The sequence below is a fragment of the Cyanistes caeruleus genome, chromosome 3, assembly GCF_971803275.1.
Source record: "Cyanistes caeruleus chromosome 3, bCyaCae1.hap1.1, whole genome shotgun sequence".
Lineage (NCBI taxonomy): Eukaryota > Metazoa > Chordata > Aves > Passeriformes > Paridae > Cyanistes > Cyanistes caeruleus.
Genome location: NC_141703.1, coordinates 51,969,987 through 51,990,036, shown reverse-complemented (window position 1 = coordinate 51,990,036; position 20,050 = coordinate 51,969,987). Strand labels below are relative to the sequence as shown.

Here is a 20,050-nt window from a genome sequence, read left to right as displayed (position 1 = left end):
CAAAGGATACAATCCACAGTGTTGAAATAGGCAGTGTAAAACTTCCTCCCCATGGGAAGTACCTGGGCATTCCCTCTTGAACATTAACCCATTGAACTTTGTGGTTTGGGAGCTTCCTCCATGCCTGATGGATCAAGACTGTGACCAATGAACATCGAATTTGCAACAATCAAGCCTTGTCGCTGGATCCACAGGTAATATCTTTGCTACCTATTCTTATCCTTTCTTTCTCTTTCTTTCTTTCCCTTATATATTTTCTTAATAATTTCTTAATATATAAAATAGATAATAGATAATAGATATATTAATACATAGTATAAATATTAATAATATGATTTCTTAATTATATTTTTATATAGATAACAACCAAAACAGTTATATATCTCCTTTCCAATGCAACCAATTTTTTTCTAAAATAAACCTGCTATACATACACATGTATAAACACCAGTAATTCAGTGTCATTTCACTGAATGATCCACCCCAAGGGATTGATTATTGGCAAGAACCTCAGTTACCCCACCTTCAGTGACTGGTGGTAACAGGATCACGTAGTGGCTGAGTGGTGAATGCTTCAACAGTGCACATGACTTAATATGGGATGTTTTGAGGAGGAATGAAAGGAAGAAAAAATGGATTTAAGTGATTTCAGGAGGAACAAGGATGGATAAATAAATGAGTAAGGGGGTAAAAAAGCCCAGTCAATAGTTTTCTGTTCAGTATATTTGTGTGTATATACATATATATATATATATATATATATATATATATATATATGTGTCGCTTTATTAGGAACGGCGAGAAGAACGACACAGACTCTCTAGGGAGTCGATCAGGAGAATTTTTCTCCGTTTATTGCTTTAGATCTTTTTTATAGACCGATACGTGAAAAGTACAGGAAAGAAACTCTTATTGGTTAGTGAACTAACTCATCACCATCATTGGTCAGTGGGGCTCACCACCCCTCGACCTTCTCTTGCCAGAAAACAAGGAACAGACAAACAGCACCTGCAAGGCTGTTTTTTGTCTCTGAGGATTGTTTTAATTTCTCCTCATGATTTCCCAGGCCACTTTCTCAGGCAAGACTAAGAAAGCTATTCGGCCTGCAATTTCCACAGGTATCTTGCTCCCTGCTTCACAGTTGGCATCCATATATATGTACACATAAATTTTCACCCTGGAAAAAGGTATGTGGGTGTGACCTAATCACAGACTTCCACTGCCTGAAGGAAGAATTTACAGAATCCAAGGGAGAATAGATTGAAAATAAATATATTTTAAAAGGAAATTATTTGATGTGAGAGTGGTGAGGTACTGGAACAGGTCATCCAGAGAAGTCGTGGATGCTCCATCCCTGAAAGTGTTCAAGGCCAGGTTAAATGGGGCTCTGAGCTTACCCTGGCTTAGTGAAAGGTGCCCCGGCCCATGGCAGAGGGATTGGAACTAGGTGATCTGCAAGCTTCCTTCCAACCCAAACCATTCTATGATTCCATGATGTATGTGGTGAATATGTGTGATCTGTATGCGTGTGCCTACTGGTTGTATATGCTCAGCTTTGCTACAGGTTGCACCTGGGAGCACAGAGCTGCAGCAGCCTCACCTCTGTCAGGTTGTTGGATCTGGCCCAGTGTTTTTCTCTTATGATGCCCTCTTAATTACATATGTGGCTTTGAACGTGAGCTCTGAACTCTCCTCCATCTCTGACTGCTCAGATACAACTAGGTGCTTTTAAAAGACAATGTCCAGGTATGTGACCACAACTGTAGCCCTTCTCCAGTAGTTCCACTCTTCTTTATACAACTAAACTTTTGTAATTTTCAATCTGTTTTTAACACAAATAAAGTGGGGATGAAGCATAATGAGGCATGACTCAGCCTTTCTGAAATGTTAACAACATTGCCCTATGCTTTATTTCCATTTGTTTTACAAAAATATCATCTTAGCTTTCCTGTCACTTTTTAAAGCTAAGAATAAATACTGCATTTTCTGTCCTTGGGATAATTCTTTCCTCACGCCCCTTCCATGGTGTTTTCACATTTTAAAATTCAAATATTGGTTCTATAAAAAGAGTGTTCCAAAAATACAGTAAAATATTTATTATTCACATTTTAAAGCATCATGTGAATAAATTAATTTAGATATATTTCAAGTAACATATGTCTCTTGAGCCATTGAAAATACAGAAATTTACTTCACTATTTATTAAAGTTTCTCAAAAGTCGAAGGAAAATAATGCATTACATGCAAAAAAAAAAATCCATAATTATTGCTGGTAGCTGTTAGTTACTGTAATTTATGATTAAAAATACTGGATGTCTCCTACATATTTATAGTAGCCGATATTATTTCAGCACTTATGAATAATAAAAATAAGCATGCTTCCCATATGACTGATATGAATTCATTATTACTCTTGTGAAAATTCGAAGTAGAAAGTCAGAAAGCTAATTGTGATTTCTTTTTCTGTGTTAAGTGAACATGCAGGGATATGGCAGTTATTGCTTTAAGCTTTTAAAGTTTAGAGATATTAAGTAGAATAGCAAATATTTGATACAAGTGAAGTAATTTGTGGGCAGAAAATATGTTATTTTCAATTTTTCCTTCTACTGAAATAGCCTCCTCTGTTCTTTCTTTCTTTCTTTCTTTCTTTCTTTCTTTCTTTCTTTCTTTCTTTCTTTCTTTCTTTCTTTCTTTCTTTCTTTCTTTCTTTCTTTCTTTCTTTCTTTCTTTCTTTCTTTCTTTCTTCCTTCCTTCCTTCCTTCCTTCCTTCCTTCCTTCCTTCCTTCCTTCCTTCCTTCCTTCCTGCCTGCCTGCCTGCCTGCCTTCCTGCCTTCCTTCCTGGCAGGCGGAAGGCAGGCAGGCAGGAAGGCAGGAAGGCAGGCAGGCAGGCAGGCAGGCAGGAAGGCAGGAAGGCAGGCAGGCAGGCAGGCAGGCAGGCAGGCAGGCAGGAAGGAAGGAAGGAAGGAAGGAAGGAAGGAAGGAAGGAAGGAAGGAAGGAAGGAAGGAAGGAAGGAAGGAAGGAAGGAAGGAAGGAAGGAAGGAAGGAAGGAAGGAAGGAAGGAAGGAAGGAAGGAAGGAAGGAAGGAAGGAAGGAAGGAAGGAAGGAAGGAAGGAAGGAGACAAAGTAGGAAAATAAGAGCATTCAGCAATGCATAAACCAGCTAGTTATTACTTATACTGCTGTTAAGATTGTCCATTATTTTTTCCATTAAAATAATCTTACTAGGAAGCCATGACTGCCATTATTCCTGGTTATTTCTTGAGATATCCTGCTTTTAGGATCTAACATAGAATTCTGTATTTCTTTCTCCATCTCATGCTCCCCAGAAGGTATGGAATGAAAATTCCATGGTTATTACCAGTGGAGACAGGACACTCGTGGATGAAGCAGTTCACTATTAGAAAGTGAATTAACATTCAGGGACAATCATCACTGTTATGAACACAAATAACTGATATTCTTAAAAAAAAAGAGAAACTGAGAGAATGTGACAGAAGGACAGTGTTTTCTAGTGTTTCTAAACAAAACCAAAACAAAATAGATAAGACATTTAAGTTTGAATTTACAAACTGTGGAATTCACAGTCACTAAATATTTCACATTTTTATGGTTTGCAGCTGTGTTTAAATAAATCTATCTAATTATATTGAAGGCTGCTGTGTAATCACAGGCTAATCCCATTTGTCTGCCCAGAACGGGATAACAATGGGCTTGACTGGGTTATTAAGATTTACAAATGGAGTGGGTTTTACATTTATCCTAACCTTCCTTCCTTCCTTCCTTCCTTCCTTCCTTCCTTCCTTCCTTCCTTCCTTCCTTCCTTCCTTCCTTCCTTCCTTCCTTCCTTCCTTCCTTCCTTCCTTCCTTCCTTCCTTCCTTCCTTCCTTCCTTCCTTCCTTCCTTCCTTCCTTCCTTCCTTCCTTCCTTCCTTCCTTCCTTCCTTCCTTCCTTCCTTCCTTCCTTCCTTCCTTCCTTCCTTCCTTCCTTCCTTCCTTCCTTCCTTCCTTCCTTCCTTCCTTCCTTCCTTCCTTCCTTCCTTCCTTCCTTCCTTCCTTCCTTCCTTCCTTCCTTCCTTCCTTCCTTCCTTCCTTCCTTCCTTCCTTCCTTCCTTCCTTCCTTCCTTCCTTCCTTCCTTCCTTCCTTCCCTCCTTCCTTCCCTCCTTCCTTCCCTCCTTCCCTCCCTCCTTCCCTCCCTCCTTCCCTCCCTCCTTCCCTCCCTCCTTCCCTCCCTCCTTCCCTCCTTCCTTCCCTCCTTCCTTCCCTCCTTCCTTCCCTCCTTCCTTCCCTCCTTCCTTCCCTCCTTCCTTCCCTCCTTCCTTCCCTCCTTCCTTCCCTCCTTCCTTCCCTCCTTCCTTCCCTCCTTCCTTCCCTCCTTCCTTCCCTCCTTCCTTCCCTCCTTCCTTCCCTCCTTCCCTTTTGTTTGGTTGGTGGGTTTGCTTTGTTGGTTTTGGTTTGGGTTTTTTTATTTCCTAAACATGACTGGCTTTCAATTCAAAAGAATCATGTTTATGACCTTAAACCAAAAGTAAGAAAGACAGATAAGTCAATTCTTGACACTTTCCCACAAAGACAAGACCATCTGGACATTCTGTGTTTGTAACAGGTGCTTCTGGGACTTAGAGCCTAATTCTGGCCCAGATTCTGTTCTGTATGGGTGACTCCATTACTGTGTGCAACTGCACATTGCATTAATTGAAGGGACTCAGAAAGGCCAAGTAAAGTAATTAGTCAGTTGGTCATGCAGAAAAGAGACTAGTGGCTTAGTGCCACTGAATGTTGAATGCACAGATGTACAGCACCATCAGCTTTTGCTCTCTGTGGTACTCTGCTAATCTCTGGCAGGTAGGGCAGAGATCTGTCTTAGTCCAGGTTTTCAGTCTCCTGGAATCAACAACATAAATTTTATATCCACTTGGGAGAGAAAATCATGAGTTTGAATGACCTAAAAAAGAAGCTACATCAGCATAAAATTGTCAGAATGGTAAAACTGTCAGATGGGCCAAATATGGCACTTAGGTCTTTAGGTTCCAGTCTGAGTTTTTAGGTTTATCCAGCAGCAACTGGCATATGTAATAGAAGCCGTAAAATGGCTGTGATTTTGATTTTATCAGCCTATATTTTGAACTATGCTGCTTTTCTTTGCATGTATTTGACATTTCTGTAAGTCTAGCTATTTTGGGGCCAGAGTTTGGCATGCTAGTGTCACCTGGAAATGTAAGAAAATACCTGGTCTGCTACTCACCCCCCCTTAGCAGTAGAGCTAAATGTGGGCAGTGGGGGCATTCAGAAAGGTTGTAAGTGAGAGTGGTTTATAGTTCAGTTTTGGTGTAGCTTATAGCAGGAGCACAAATCCTTTTCCTGTATCTTTCACTGATGCTGTGTGTGTGCTGTTTTGCTGTACATCCACTCAAAGTGGGTGTCATAAAAAAATCTGGAATGTTGCACTTCACTGTAGTGAAAAATGTATTGGCTAAACCTTTACTTTTAAAAGTGTATTTTTTACTCTCTGATCAGAACAATCAGAATTTAGAACTGGTAAACTGAAATCAGTTTGCCTAGGCCACTGTTTTCACTATTGCATTAGGTTTTACACACATTATCACATTAAAATAATCATCAGCAACATGCATTGCAATAATATACTCTCACTGCCTTCAATCACAGAGCTCACTACAAAAATTACAGTAGTAAGGTGCAGTATGTGAAATATTCTAAAAATGGCTTTTAATCTCCACTTTAGTTATCTTAGAACTCTCTATTCACATTCTGTGTATTTTACATGTAGTTTGATAACCAAAGAGCAGTGTGATCAACTCCCTTAAGGGCAGGGAGGCCCTGCAGAGAAACCTCAACAAATTAGAGAGACAGGCAAATAGCAACTGTACAAAGTCCCACAAGGGCAAGTGTTGGATTCCTGACATTTGACAACGCAGTGCAACACAGCTTGTGTGAACAGACTGGGGAATGAGAGGCTGGAGGGCAGCACTGCAGAAAGCGACCGGGGGCGGGGTCCTGGTTGATGGCAAGTTGTGAGCCCTGGCAGCCAGGAGGGCCAACCCTGCCCTGGGGTGCATCAGGCACAGCATCACAGCCAGGCAAGGGAGGGGATTGTCCCTCTCTGCTCTGAGCTGGGACAGCCTCACCTTGAGTATTGTATGCATTTTTGGGTGCCACAATATAAGATGTTGTGCTGTTAGAGACCATCCAGAGGAGGGCCGTGAGGATAGTGAAGATTCTAGAGAGGAAGCCTTATGAGAAGTGGATGAGGTCACTTTGCTTGTTCAGCCTGGAGGAAACTGAGGGGAGACCTCATCACAGTCATCAACATCTTCATGACAGTAAGTGCAGGCAGGTACCAATCTCTTCACTGTTGTGACCAGTGACAGGACTCAAGGAAACATCATGAAGCTGAGTTACTTTACGTTAATTTCTAGTGGGGTAAATAATTATGGGTATAATTTCAGTTTCAGTATTGTTTTAGTCCAGTTCTTGAGTGCATTCATAAAATCCCGTTTTCCAAGCCTCAGATTATCCTTTCTTTTACTATGAAGATTGAGAAGGAAATATGGCCTTGGTCTTGATCACTTGTTGAAACTGACAGCTTTTTCCTACTACTTATATTCCTAAATTATAAAAGGAAGGGGCCTACATGTCAAAATAACATCAGTGTTACTTCAAACTTTACATTTTAACATGGAAACAACTACAAGAGCTAGCAATTTACATAAACTACTTTTTTTTTAATCACTATGACATTTTGAAAGAAGCTGAAAAAAATTAACTGAACTATAATATTCAGACATATCTTGGTGATAAGCATGGAAGAAATAAGATTTAAATAATTCTTGAGAAGTTAAAGTGAGGTAAAAAGACTGGAAAGATATATGAACCCAAGATACTGATCTTGTTTGATATTATAGGTTTCAGTATTACTCATCTGCATTACCTATTTAATTTGTGGGAGCAGGCAGGGGAATCAAATATCCTGGAGAAAAGGATTCAGAGGGCTGATCATCCTGTAAAGTTTTCAGTGGGAATTGTATATATTCATCTCCTGGGATTACTGAACGTTTTACATGGCATATTTCAGTCCCTTACCTAATTAACATACAGAACAGAGCTGAGACACAGTACAAAGAGATGATGTGATGTGTGTAGTGATTTAAACAGAGTAGCCAAATCTCATTGTAAGCTCACTGGACTTTTTTTAATATCCTGAGCACATAGTGAATGATTAAAAAAACCCTACATATCAGTTGCTTTTATCAGATAACAAATATTGAAAACAGGTTTATACTTTAGTTGGAATATAGTATTCCTCTTCTCCCCAAAATTCATAAGGAGGAGACAAGTTACCAGTGTAATCTAAGATGTTCATGCGTCTGAAGTAATTCATCCTCTTTCAAACAAAGCCAAGTGATTGTCATAAAATACATGGATCTTGTTTGAGCTGGAAAAAAAGACTGTTGCCTGGGAAGCAATGAAGATTGCAGACACCCTACCATCATGCTCTTTTATTATTTAATTCTCTCTTTTCATGTGCATTTGCTAAATATACTCAGATATTTGGAATTATGAATACTAATCCTAGTTTAATTTGAATAATATAGAGACCATATATGGTATCATCTATGGAATTTCTTAGAATTCAGAAATTACTCCAAATACAGTCACCCCAAATTTGTGCCAAGGTGGCTAGGAGCAAAGCTCACTTTCGGAGTCCATTTAAGAAAATATTTCATGGTAGCCATTAATGCCAATGGGGAAAAAAAAATAAATTAGCCAGGTGGAAAATAATGTTTTGAATGAACATAAGGGATGGAGGAATATTAATAAAAAATTATGAAAATGAAGATTGACTTGCTAGAGAAAACTAGCCATACAAACCTTCACGTTTTACTTCAGATGGAAACAACTTATTTAATTACCACTGTCACTTAAAGCTGTGTCACTGCTGCTATGCCTTTTGAAATGGCATCATTGTGGATAGCCTCACTGACAGGTCTGCCTTGAGCTGCCAGATGGCAAACTGATTCAAGGATAGCACAACGGTAAGTACTGTATGATTTCCTTAATTTATCATCATTTTTCTGCTGGGTACTCCACAGATATAATATGGTTTCTCCGAACAGCTGGAATATGTGTATATATTTAGCTGTATGTATAAATTATAAGATTGAGCAGCATGTTAGCTAATTGTTTAGTGTTTCTGAGCAAACACCAGGCATATATCCAAAACATGCTTGATTTTTCAATATTGTTCTTTATATTGAAATTAAACCTATAAAAATCCTACTTAGTCTGTATATTCACTCCAATCCAAACAACATAACATTGTTGCAGCAGGGTAGAATAAGGAATAAACAACAATAAAAAGTGTTTAATTCTACCTTACCTCAGTTATAATCAAGTTATATAATGAGAAAGATTGACAAAGTTTTTAGTCTCTAAAAGGACTCTAAGAGGAAATAATATAATCAAGTTAGCCTTGTGAAATTTAATATGCTGAACATACTTCAGCACATGCAAAAATAAACAGTGCTTGTCAAATGTCAGTATTGATTTACTATTATTTTAATTTAGATTTATCACTATATTTATTTATTTACTTACTTATTCATTATTCGTGGACACTTAACCTCTATTCTCTGTTCCATGACTACTGCTTATGGAAGGTGGAATCACCTGGACCATAGCACAGCCCCTGAGAGATGCTGCTAAGTGAGAAAGTATCTGACTCAAAGGATAAATATTTGAGGAAAATCAGCAATTTATCTCTGCTTCGTCTACTCCTATTTTCAATCTGCTGTCACATGGCATGATTTAACCGAACTGGAAGGAGAATCTGGTCTTTCAAGAAGAGAGTCAAAATCTTCAGCAAAAGAACAAAGTTTCATATTGAGAGCAAAGCCTACTATCAGGAGAATCAAAGTGTCCACAGACAGAACAAAGTCCTTTGGGAATAGAATAAAGTCCTTCAAGAGAAACATAGAGACTCTTCAGAGGAAACAAAGAACCTTGAGAAACAGCAAAAAGCTTGCCAACAAAATAAAGTCCTCAGAGAAGTGATTAAGGATCTCAAAGGATAAGAATTGAGCATTTGCATTGAAGGGAAAAGCTCTTCAGCATGAGATTTTAGCTTTATGAGAAAAGCACAAAGCCTTCAAGGACCAGCTTAAAGCTCTTCAAGAGGACAACAAAGCCATTCAGGTAGAGGAAAAAGCTTTTTGTGAAGAAAAGACTCCCTCAGTGAGGAGAAATTTTCTCTGCAAGAACAGAATATGCCCCTTCAAATAAAAGAGTCCCTATAAGGTTAGGAGAAAGCTCTCAAAGAAGTGCACAAATACCTCCATGAATGGAACAAGATACTTCAAGAGAAGAAGTAAAGTAATATAAGTAAAGAACCATGTGCTTAGGAAGATTTTGCAACAGGGGTGAAGAGTTTAGAAAAACAGTAATTTTAGTTGTTGGCCAAATATGAGCAAGTAATGGATAAAAACAGGCATCAAGCAGTCTGTTAGGCTTAGTGCAGAGGTCTAGCAGAAGTGCTGGGGCATGGATGTTGGTATTTTGGATCCCTGAAGCCTAGTAAATTAGTGCTGCAATATATAATGCATATCTGTAGATGTCTGCTTTATTGAGGTATTGAATATCACAGAAAACAAGTTTCTTATTTTAGTATTTCAAAGATTAGATTAAAACTTTTTTACCATGGAATACTGGGGGATATTAATAGAAACTGGATTCTGATGTAAAGAACATTAAAGTTATATACAAGTGAGACTGTGACAGACTTTCATTGTTCACATCTAGATTAACCGGTAAAATAATCTTCCTTAAAAAAAACATTGCATTAAATATGCTAACAAATTTTTTATCTCAAAGTTTTTCCTTCAAAGAACTAGTTTTAACTTGAATTTTGGGGAAAATAATTCAGTATATCTGTGCTACTAACAAAAATAACTGTACTATGAAGCAAACTTTTGTCATCCTGGACAATCCACCACACTATTTTTCCCTGATTCTGCTTCATGCAATTTCGAAGTCAACAGGTATGCACAATTACTGCCAAAACCAATATTTATATGAGCCAGTGTTTCTTTAATTGTATACATTCCTCAAATGTCAGTTTTATAAGCTTTGTACCCTTTGACACCTGTACATGTATTTATATAACATTTTAGTATCCATAAAAAAGTTGTGCTATCATATGATAAAAAACACTGACCTTGTGGTGTGCAAAAATATTATTTCAAAATCTTGAAGTCAAAAAACCACACCAGAATAAAACCAACACACTGAGACCACCTGGTGTGCATTTAGGAAATCAGAGACAAGAACTCAGTGTATAGATGTGAACAGTCTGCTTTTGTTAAGTCTAACCATAACCAGACTGACACGAGCGAGTACTTGACACATGACTTTGAGTCCAGGTCTTGGGAAATATTTCTTGTTCATCCAGAAACTAAATTAGCAACAAAGTGTATTAAAATGCAGAATACTTATTAGTGTAGGAACAATAGGACTAACAAAGTTTTCTAGTCATGGTTTCGAAATCTCAAGAAGGAGTGTTTCAAGCAGTAGAGCAATGACGTGTAGCTAGAAGTTGAGACAGACAAATTTACATTTTCTTTCTTTTAACAGATGTTAAACCCTTAATATTTTTATCTCTGGAGTTAAAGACCGGGTAGGCTTTGTAAAGTTGAGCACAGTGGTGTGCTAGTGGACATCTTGCCTGAGAAAACAGATGCGGTTTGGAAATACTGTGCTGGAGGTTGGCTTTTTTTTTTAACAGATGATTCCCCAGTGAGAACACTGAAAATACTACTTTGTCCTCAGTTTAGAGATTTTTGATTCAGCCCCTTCCTTTGGATACAGATACTTTGTATGTTAGAGGCATTGTCAGCAGATGGCTACCTTGCTTGCAGAGATGCTGTTTTGTGGCTTGAGTGAGCACAGAAAAGAGAGACAAGGAGAGCTGAACAGTGGGCTACAGCTCAGTACTTGAATCTTTTTATGAATGTAGGCTAAATTACATGACTACTTATGTAAATACTGTATGATAATTGTTGAATATCATGTGAGCTAAAAAAAATCCAAAACAAAAAACCCTCTATAACCATAGAATGATTTAGGTTGGGTATGACCTTTAGATATCACTCACTGAAAGCAATTACAGATTTCAGGTTACTTTACATAAGAGGAAAATTAAGCAAGGTTACCTTAGAATAGGGGAAGGAAAACACATCTGTCTCCAGTATTTGTCTGCTTCTTCTTGGCTCATTGGTCCACACTGGAAGTGTCTGATGAGTCCTAGCTGCAGAGAGAGGTGGCAGAGCCTGGAGTCATGTTGGCGTGGCTAAATTGCTATTCTATTCCTCTCACAGCATCTTTGGGCAATGTGGTTTCAGGGGAAGAAAATGGTGAATGTAAGTGTGTCTGTAAGTATCCTTCAGTTTCTCTGGAGTCTGTTGGTTTTGTTTTTTTATTTTTTTTCATGTCTCCAGTAACAGGTGCTCTTTCCTGAGAAAATGTAAATCAGGGCTTTGGGGGCTCCTTGCCTTGCTGCATGTTTAGTTCAAGATGAGTTGCTTATGATAATGTCAGAACTTGCCAAAACCAGCTGTGACTGGTTCAGAGTAGTTCAGAGCCTTCTCCACAGAATGCCTCCCGGAGCCACCAAAAACCCAGCCAGCCTACCAGTTACACCCAATACAGTATTCCTCTACCTGCTTTATTACATCACTTGTATGAGAATGGTTCTAGTACCCAAGCCTGGACCTTATGTCAGATAACTTTCTCAACTAGGTAAAAAATGCATGTGTGGGTGCATTTCACTCATGTTTTTTTCCATATTGGATAAGCAATTACAGTTTCTGTGCCCTCCAACTTGCAAATACCAGTTTGCAGCTACTTTTTCTTCTGTTCTGCCAACTCAGTGTTGAATTGCAACAGGTTTCTTGGATAATGCTTCTAACCATGATTTGCAAAGCCCAACAACTCTGTTTTGTCTGCATGGCAGTAGAAAATCCTAAGGATGGATTCACACAGTAGATAAAGGAGTTTGTGACAATAGTGGACAGTATTTCTAAAATTTTAGTGCGGAGGCAAAAATTGTTTTCTGGGCAAGGAGTCAGGGCAGTAAATTGGGAAAGTCAAGACATGCATTTTGAGTCAAAGGTCAGACTCATACAATCTAGATATGCAATCTGGAACAGTCCTGGTTCACACATAATTTAAGTGATAGCTTATAATTTTGTAATCACTTAAGTGATAGTTCATGTGCTTTGTCTCTCAGATGGAATGTATATGTAAGGACATACGTGACCAGCTGAGGAAGAACTCCCACTTTCCCCATCAAGTTACACATACATAGCTGTGTGTCCTGTGAGACACACACAGAGCTTGCACCTAAACTCATGGCTCTACATATCTGTGAAGAGAAAGTTCTTCCTGTTTTCTGATAGTTTCATATCCAAGTACGTTGCAAGTTTTGTTGAGGTATATGAAGATGCTCTTTTAGTGCTGTTTTCTCTAATCTTTTTCTTCCTTTGGTCCCCTTGGAATTTTATGATGTGTTTAATCAGAATTAGGGACTATGATAATAACTTGGCAAGATTATGTGCTAGTGATGATATTATGCCTTTTGGAAAATACTACATTTATTTCTAATTATATTTGGGGATATTTTAACTCTGGGATCGGATACTTATATAATGAAGAAATATGGTGCTTTAATTTGTCTTTATAGCATTAATATGATTACATTTACTTGCATACAAATAAATTAATTATTCTATAAATACATTATGTTTAAAACATTACACAATTATTGTGTGTAATTAAAAACTTCAAGTATGATTAACAGTGTTTCAAAGTATTCTAAATTAGCTGTTTATTTCCTGTGAAAAACTGAACACCACTGTGGCATTAGGAACAATGATAAAGCTTCAGCTTTATTTAACAATAGATTTTGTGTGATGCTGAAGATCTTGAGCTGTAATAGAATGAGGTCCTGTTGAAGGTGTGGTGGGTGTACCATGATAGGGTGCCATGTATCTACCAAATCTGCTCTATCACTCCCCTCCACAGCTGGACAGGGAGAAATCACTCACTGACTACCGTCACAGGAAAAACAGACTCAGCTTGGGAATATTAAATTAATTTATTACCAATCAGAATCAGAGAAGGATAATGAGAAGTAAAACAAATCTTAAAAACGCCTTTCCTCCTTCATGGGTTCTACCTCCTCCTTGCCAGCAGTGCAGGGAGATGGGGAATGGGGGGAATGTTTATCACACCTTGTTTCTGTGACTGCTCAGGGACAGTAGTCCTTCCCCTGTTCCAGCATGGCCTTCCTCCCACAGGAGAGAGTTCTCAATAAACTTCTCTAGTTTGTTTCTTTCCCACAGGCTACAGCTCTTCATTAACTGTTCCACTGTGGGTCCCTTTCCTATAGTATGCAGTCCCTCAGAAACAGCCTGCTCAACTCTGGGTTCCTTACAGGGTAGCAATTCCTGACAGAAAATCTTTCAGCACTCCCTTTATGAGTGCACAGGTCCCTGCCAGAAAGCTGCTCCAGCATGGGTTTCACAGCCCTAGTTCAGGCACCATCTGCTCTGGCTTGGGTCTCCTCCACGGCCCTCCATAGGCTTCATGGGGACAGCTTTAGTCACCATGGTCTTCACAACAGGTTTTGTGGGAATCTCATCTTCAGCACCTGCAGCACCTCCTCCCCCTCCTTCTTTGCTGATCTTGCTGTTTCCAGAGTTGCTTCTCTCATACATTCTCTCTTCTCTCAGCATGCTTAAAACTGCACAGTAACTTCTTCTTCCTTCTTAAATATCTTATCAAAGAGGTACTACTACCATCTCTGACTGGCTCAGCCTTGGCCATCTGCAGATCTGCCTTGTAACTGATTGTCATTGGCTCTCTTGGACATGGGGGAAGTTTCTGGCAACTTCTCAAAGAAGCCAGTCTATAGCCCAATCCCTCTACCAAAACCTAGCCACACAAACCCAATACAAAGAAACACCCCCAACCCCAAAACCCAGTTACCAGCAGTGTGCATCAGGGATCAATACTGAGTCCCATTCTGCTTAACAGCTTCATTAATGACCCAGAGAAAAAGATTGTGCCCTCAGCAAGTTTGCAGATGACATAAAACCAGGAGGAGTGAGTGATACTCCCAATGGTTGTGCTGCCATTCAGATGAATGGACTGGAGACTTGGACAGATAGGAACCTAATGAAGTTCAGCAAAATCAAACACATATTTCCCCAGGGAAATTCCTGTGGAGGAATAAGCTCATGTACCATTAAATGCTTCCTGCTGACCATTTGGAAAGCATCTTTGTAAAAAAAAAATGACCTGAGGCACTGGCAGACATCAAGTTGAAAAGGAGATGTCAGTGTGACCTTATAGCACAGAAAGTTAATGGTATCCCTGTCTGCATTAGGAAAAGTGTTGCCAGCAGGGCGGTGATCCTCCCCCTCACTGTGGATGAGGCCACAATTAAATAGTGCTCCCAGCTCTGGGCACCCAGTACAAGAGAGATATGGATTTTTTGGAGAGAGTCAAGCAAAGGACCACCATCTCTCAGTTTAAGTCATTGAGTAGAGGCTGGCAGACCTGGAACTGTTCAGCTTGGAGAAGATTCAGGGAAATCTTATGCATATATATGGATAACTGATTTGAGCAAGGGAGGAGGAATTTGGAGCCAGACTCTTGTCTGTGTTATGTAGCAAAAAAACAAGAGGCAATAGACAGAAATTAAGATATAGGAAATCCAGGGATTTTTTTTTTTTTTTTATATTATTAAATTCCCCATACTTTTTATTGTGAGAGTTACCAGACTTTGGAATAAGATGTCCAGTGAGACAGTCATGCTTCCATCTCCGCAGATATTCAAAACTTTAATATCTTGGACTTTTTCCTCTTCCAACTTTGTCTTTGCATTGAGGGCTGGACAACACAATTTGCAGTGGCCCCATCCAACCTCAACCATTCTGTGATTCTTTGACTTACCACTCCAGACACATTGATGTTTACCAAGTGCCTTCTACTTCTAGCCTAACTTGAAGGTTTCTTTCCTGCCAAAGGGTTTATTTAAATTTTCAGTAAGAAGACAAGCAGAAGAGTCTCAGAAACAAGCTTTACATTGAAGTACAATGTATTTAAAGAAAGATGCCATTATCAGCAGCATCATAATCCAGTTCAGACTAAGGTGAGGAAAAAAAAAAAAAAATTCTGAGGAATATTTCCACTGGACATTTAACAGACATTATTTAGTTGAATGGGATTTGAATTGCAGCACTTAAAAAAAAAAAATGTAAAAAGAGAAAAATACTACTAAAAGTCTTCAGTAGTCTTTAGTCTCTGCAATAGTAATATGTGAAGTGTTCAGTTTTAAGATCTTTTGAAAACACAAGCCCTTTAACATGATATTTTTTTACAATATTGTTTTATACTTTATCCCTTCTCCTTCTACCCTTCTTACCATTTTCTACCATGGTTAAAAATGTAAGACAGGGGGTAACTTACATAAATTGAATCTGCCTTGTAATAGATTCTTTCAAAATTTGTTAAATTCCCAGATCTGTAGGTAAATAATATTCATTATGTATTTCCATTTCCACAATGAGAGAAAGAGAAGTTAAAGGGAAAGTAATTGCAGGAAAATAGCATTGAAATTTCCCTTATCAGGGTGGTAAATTCAATGTCCTGCTCAGTTTCTCTCCCCCTCCATCTCTCTCTAAGTTTTTAATGTGCATGTAAATGACTCATGAACTTTTGGAGCTACCTGCACAGACACTTTTAACATACAGGATGGGGTAATTTTTGGTAACACATTGAATGACTGTGCTGGTTTTGTCTGGGGTAGTTAATTTCCTTCAAAGTGGCTGGTATAGGGCTGTATTTTGCATTTGTGCCTGACACAGAGTTGATAATACCGAGATGTTCCTGCTATTGCTGAGCAGGGCTTACACAGAGTAAAGGCCATTTCTGCTTTTCCTACTGCCATGCTGGCAAAGAATGTGAGGGTGGATGGGATGTTGGGAGGAGACAGATCTGGAAGAGGTGATCCAAACTGGTCAAATGGACATTCCAGACTATATGGCATCATGCTCTGTATGTAAAGCAGGTTGAAGAAAAAGGAAAGTGTAGGGGGATGTTCAATGGTGTTTGTCTTCCCAAGTCAGTGTTATGTGTGATGGGGTGCTGGTCTCTCGAAGATGGCTGAGCCCTTTCCTGCCCATGGGAAACAGCAAATGAATTCCTTGTTTTTCTTGCATGTATGGCTTTTGCTTTCCCTATTAAACTGTCTTTATTTCAATCCACAAGTTTTCTATCTTTTACTCTTCTGATTCTCTCCCTCATCCTACTGCAAGCAATTGCATGGGTTTGGTTGCTGGCTGGCTTAAACCATGACACTCATGGAATAGGGAGATACCTGCACTGACACTTTTAACATACAGTAGGGACATTTTTTTGGCTATGAGCTATGTAAAAGACAATGCTAGCTACAGAGACTGCAGGCACATAAAACCAAGATAAATATGCTATGGGTATAAGACAAGAGAAATAATATCAAATGCTAACACTGGGGGGAAAGGTGAAGCAAGTGTGAGATGCAATCTTATTTATGATCATTCAAAAAATATGTTTGCACTTTGGGCTCACTTTCAATTGAAATATATCTTTAGAGAATGATTCCAGATGAAGGACAATTCTGTAGCACCAAAATCCTCAGATTTGAGTGTATGGTCACCAAAATTATTAAATGGGAGGAAAAACAGTACAAATTTCAAATATCAGCAAAATCTTGTACATCCTGAAGCTTAGGAGCTCAAAAATTATCTCACTATCCAGAACCCATTCAGACATAAAAAGAAAATTAGAGGGCTCTAAGGTCCCAGGAAGGGGTAACGCTACTAGCAGAATCACAGCAAAGATGCAGAGAGATGAATGCACATCCCTGCAGCTTTACTGAAGGAGCAAACATGCCAAAGAAGATAAAAGGGCAGCGCTGTAGAGGGTTTGTAGGTGTTTTTAAAGAAGTTTACAGAAAAAGTACATCATTAAAATTATGTGAGGAGGAAATCTTCAGTAGGGCATTACCTAAAAGGAGTATCTCTGCACATTAGTGAGTTTCAGTCTCAAACTACTCATCATCTTGCACCATGCTCTTGGTTCCAAAAACAGAACAAACAAAACCCTCAGCATGGTACCCACTATGAATGACCTTAGCTCTGTCAAATGTTTCCCATGTAGTAGTGAATCTAATAAAAGTCAGAATCTTCCAAAAGTGAAAAATAATTGCTAGAAGAGTCTGGAATATATTATCTGATGGTAAGGAGGAACAATGTCTTCTGGATAATAATTGTATGCCTTTCCTTGCACTGTGAAAGAGATCCTCTGTTCTTGTCAGATGTTAAGGAAAGTGGAAGTTACCATAGCAGAAATGTGTCCAGCTCTGCATTTAGTTTCTACAAAGGAATCTTTTAAGAAAGTTTGTGCCAGCTCAAGGCGAAGCTATGAAAATATGGTTTTGTGTTAATTGTGCGGAAAAATATTTCTAACCTTTCAAAATACTGTGTTTTGAGTTCCTCCTGGAGATTTTTTTAAACTAGATAGATGTCTCATTCAATAACACCTTATCAATATATAAAAATAATTGAAGGGAGAGTGTAAAGACAAGGTCAGGTTCTTTACAGTGGTCTCCACTGTCAGGACTTCTGAATATCAGGAAAACCTATTTTACTGTCAGGGGAACTGAGCACTGCTACAGTTTGTCCAGAAAGGTTGCGAAGTCTCATCTGTGGAGATCCTCAAAAGCCACCTGGACACCATCCTCAGCAACTGCCTCAGGTGTCCTTGAGCAGGGTGGTTAGACCAGGTGATCTCCCAAGGTCAACTCAAACATTCTGTGATTCTGTGGATGTATGATCAGAACAGTTGTGTCTCAGAAATTCAAAATGTAAAATTCAAAGTAGAAATTAAATAAAATAAAATTAAGGTTGAAAAGATTCTCCCACGATCTATATGGAAAGAGCATGAAAAGATAAAATGGACCAGAGTCTGTGGAGGGGAAGATAAAGATCAGGAAGGATGTGTTGCGAACTTTTTAAATACATGTTATGTTCTTGTTTCAATAAGGATGATGATGCATGTAACACCAATGGAAATGTAATATAAAGACAATGAGAAAGAGGAATTAGGAAATCATGTGTGAACTGTGAGTAAATTTTTTGTCTTCTTGTAATGATTTTATTGAATATATGAAAAATCTGTGTCCTGTCTACTTAAAGAACTAACATATTAAATAAGACATTAACAGATCCTGGTAATATAGTAGGAGAAAAACACATTATTCAGATTAAAAAAAAACAAAAAAAAAAAAAAGAAAGAAAGGAAGCAGAATGAGACAAGTATAGCCAGTTACTTTATTCTAAGCATCACGTTTTGGGTACTTTTTAATAGTTTTTATTAATGACATCAGTAATATCAGAGACAGAAGGAAATGGACAATGATATAAAACATAAATGGACTCATTGAAGATATCACATTAGAGTTATTAAACATTCCCCCTAATAGATTAATTTCCAAGATAAGGTTAATTGAAGAGACTCGATATCTAAACAGCATGATACTATCATTGAAAAAAAAAATCAAGTTGGAAATCTTCCATCAGTTAATAAAAATTCATTAACAATTATTACAAAAGTGCTTCCTATTGTAAAACAACTCAGTGACATGTCAGCCATGATAGTTAGAAGTGAGAAATTCATTACTTCACATGTCCTTAGATACACTTGCTGTAAATGGTCTTGTTATTACTACTGTCCTTAATATCCAGTATTTGGGGTTTCTTCTGGTTGCTGAACAGGATTAAGAGATGTTCTACTCCTTATCTCTCACAGCATAACTTCTCTTTCACTGCACTTACATCACCAGCTTCTACATTAACAAGAAGAAACGACCAATACTCAATTTCACATCACAAATTTTTTGCTCTTGGACCACACTGTGGATACACAGATGACAGAAACATTCCAGACTCAAGCCCTGGAGGACCTTTCATCTCTAGTGTTGATGGTGTGCTGTAGATGTGCCCCAGAAATTACTTTGGTTATGATTCCACCAGGAAGAAAATCATTTAGGTGCACCACTGCTGTGCTCAAACACCTACTGGAAGACTACAGATAGGAGGTGCAAGGCATATTCACACCTGAAAATAACCTATTTATTTTCATAAAAATAAAAGCTACACAGATGTAGCTATTGAGGATGGAAATGTCAGAGCCTGGCCATAGCTGGAAATTAATGAAGATGAAATGCACTGATGTTATTTAGAATTACTACAAGCATGTTTGCACACATTTTGTAGGTAGGCAGGAGCTTACCTCAGTGTTCTGGAACTCAGTGTTCTGAAAACAGCTTATGCTGTAGCTGAAAAAGTACCTTGAAAGCAGGAACAAAAGAAGTGACTGGAAAAATAAACCAGACATTCTGTAAACTGAACATCCTCAACATAATTTTTTTAAGACTCAGTGTTGGATCTGTAAAAGGCTTAGGCTCATGTCAAGAAACTTTAAGTTGTTGTTCAATTGCATTTCTGAAAAATAAAGGTTGTTTCCTTTATTAAAACCCAAATTATTTTTTTTCATGTTGAATGTAAGGAAATATTAAAGTATTATAAAGTTTTCTGGGAAGAGAAAGGAAACCTGTAATATAGTTATTTATGTTCAATAAACTTGTGAAACATAGATGACATATATAACAGTGTATGTTCTATAAATACTTCTGATTAAATGTGTACTTTATTCTTGTCTGTTGTTACTGGGTATCATAAGAGATGCAGTCTTGTCTTGTCTGATGATTCCATCTGCTACTACGTATTAGTTATGGATTGAGGGGTTTTATTTCCAGGCTCAGAATTTAGTGATCAGTATTTAGTGTGAAGTCTCTGTTGAGGAAAATGAAGCCTGGTGATGTTCTATTTAAAAGAAAGAAAAATAATCTCTTTTCTTTCTTTTCAAATAATA

At 38.2% G+C, this 20,050-nt stretch overlaps 1 long non-coding RNA gene across 1 annotated transcript; it reads left to right on the top strand.

The window, feature by feature from the left end:
* The first annotated feature begins 4,366 nt into the window (after positions 1–4,366).
* On the top strand, positions 4,367–12,804 carry LOC147654146 (uncharacterized). The gene is made up of 2 exons (XR_015285465.1): positions 4,367–8,052; positions 8,677–12,804. It is a non-coding gene; the product is annotated as an uncharacterized LOC147654146 (long non-coding RNA).
* The last annotated feature ends 7,246 nt before the right edge of the window (positions 12,805–20,050 follow it).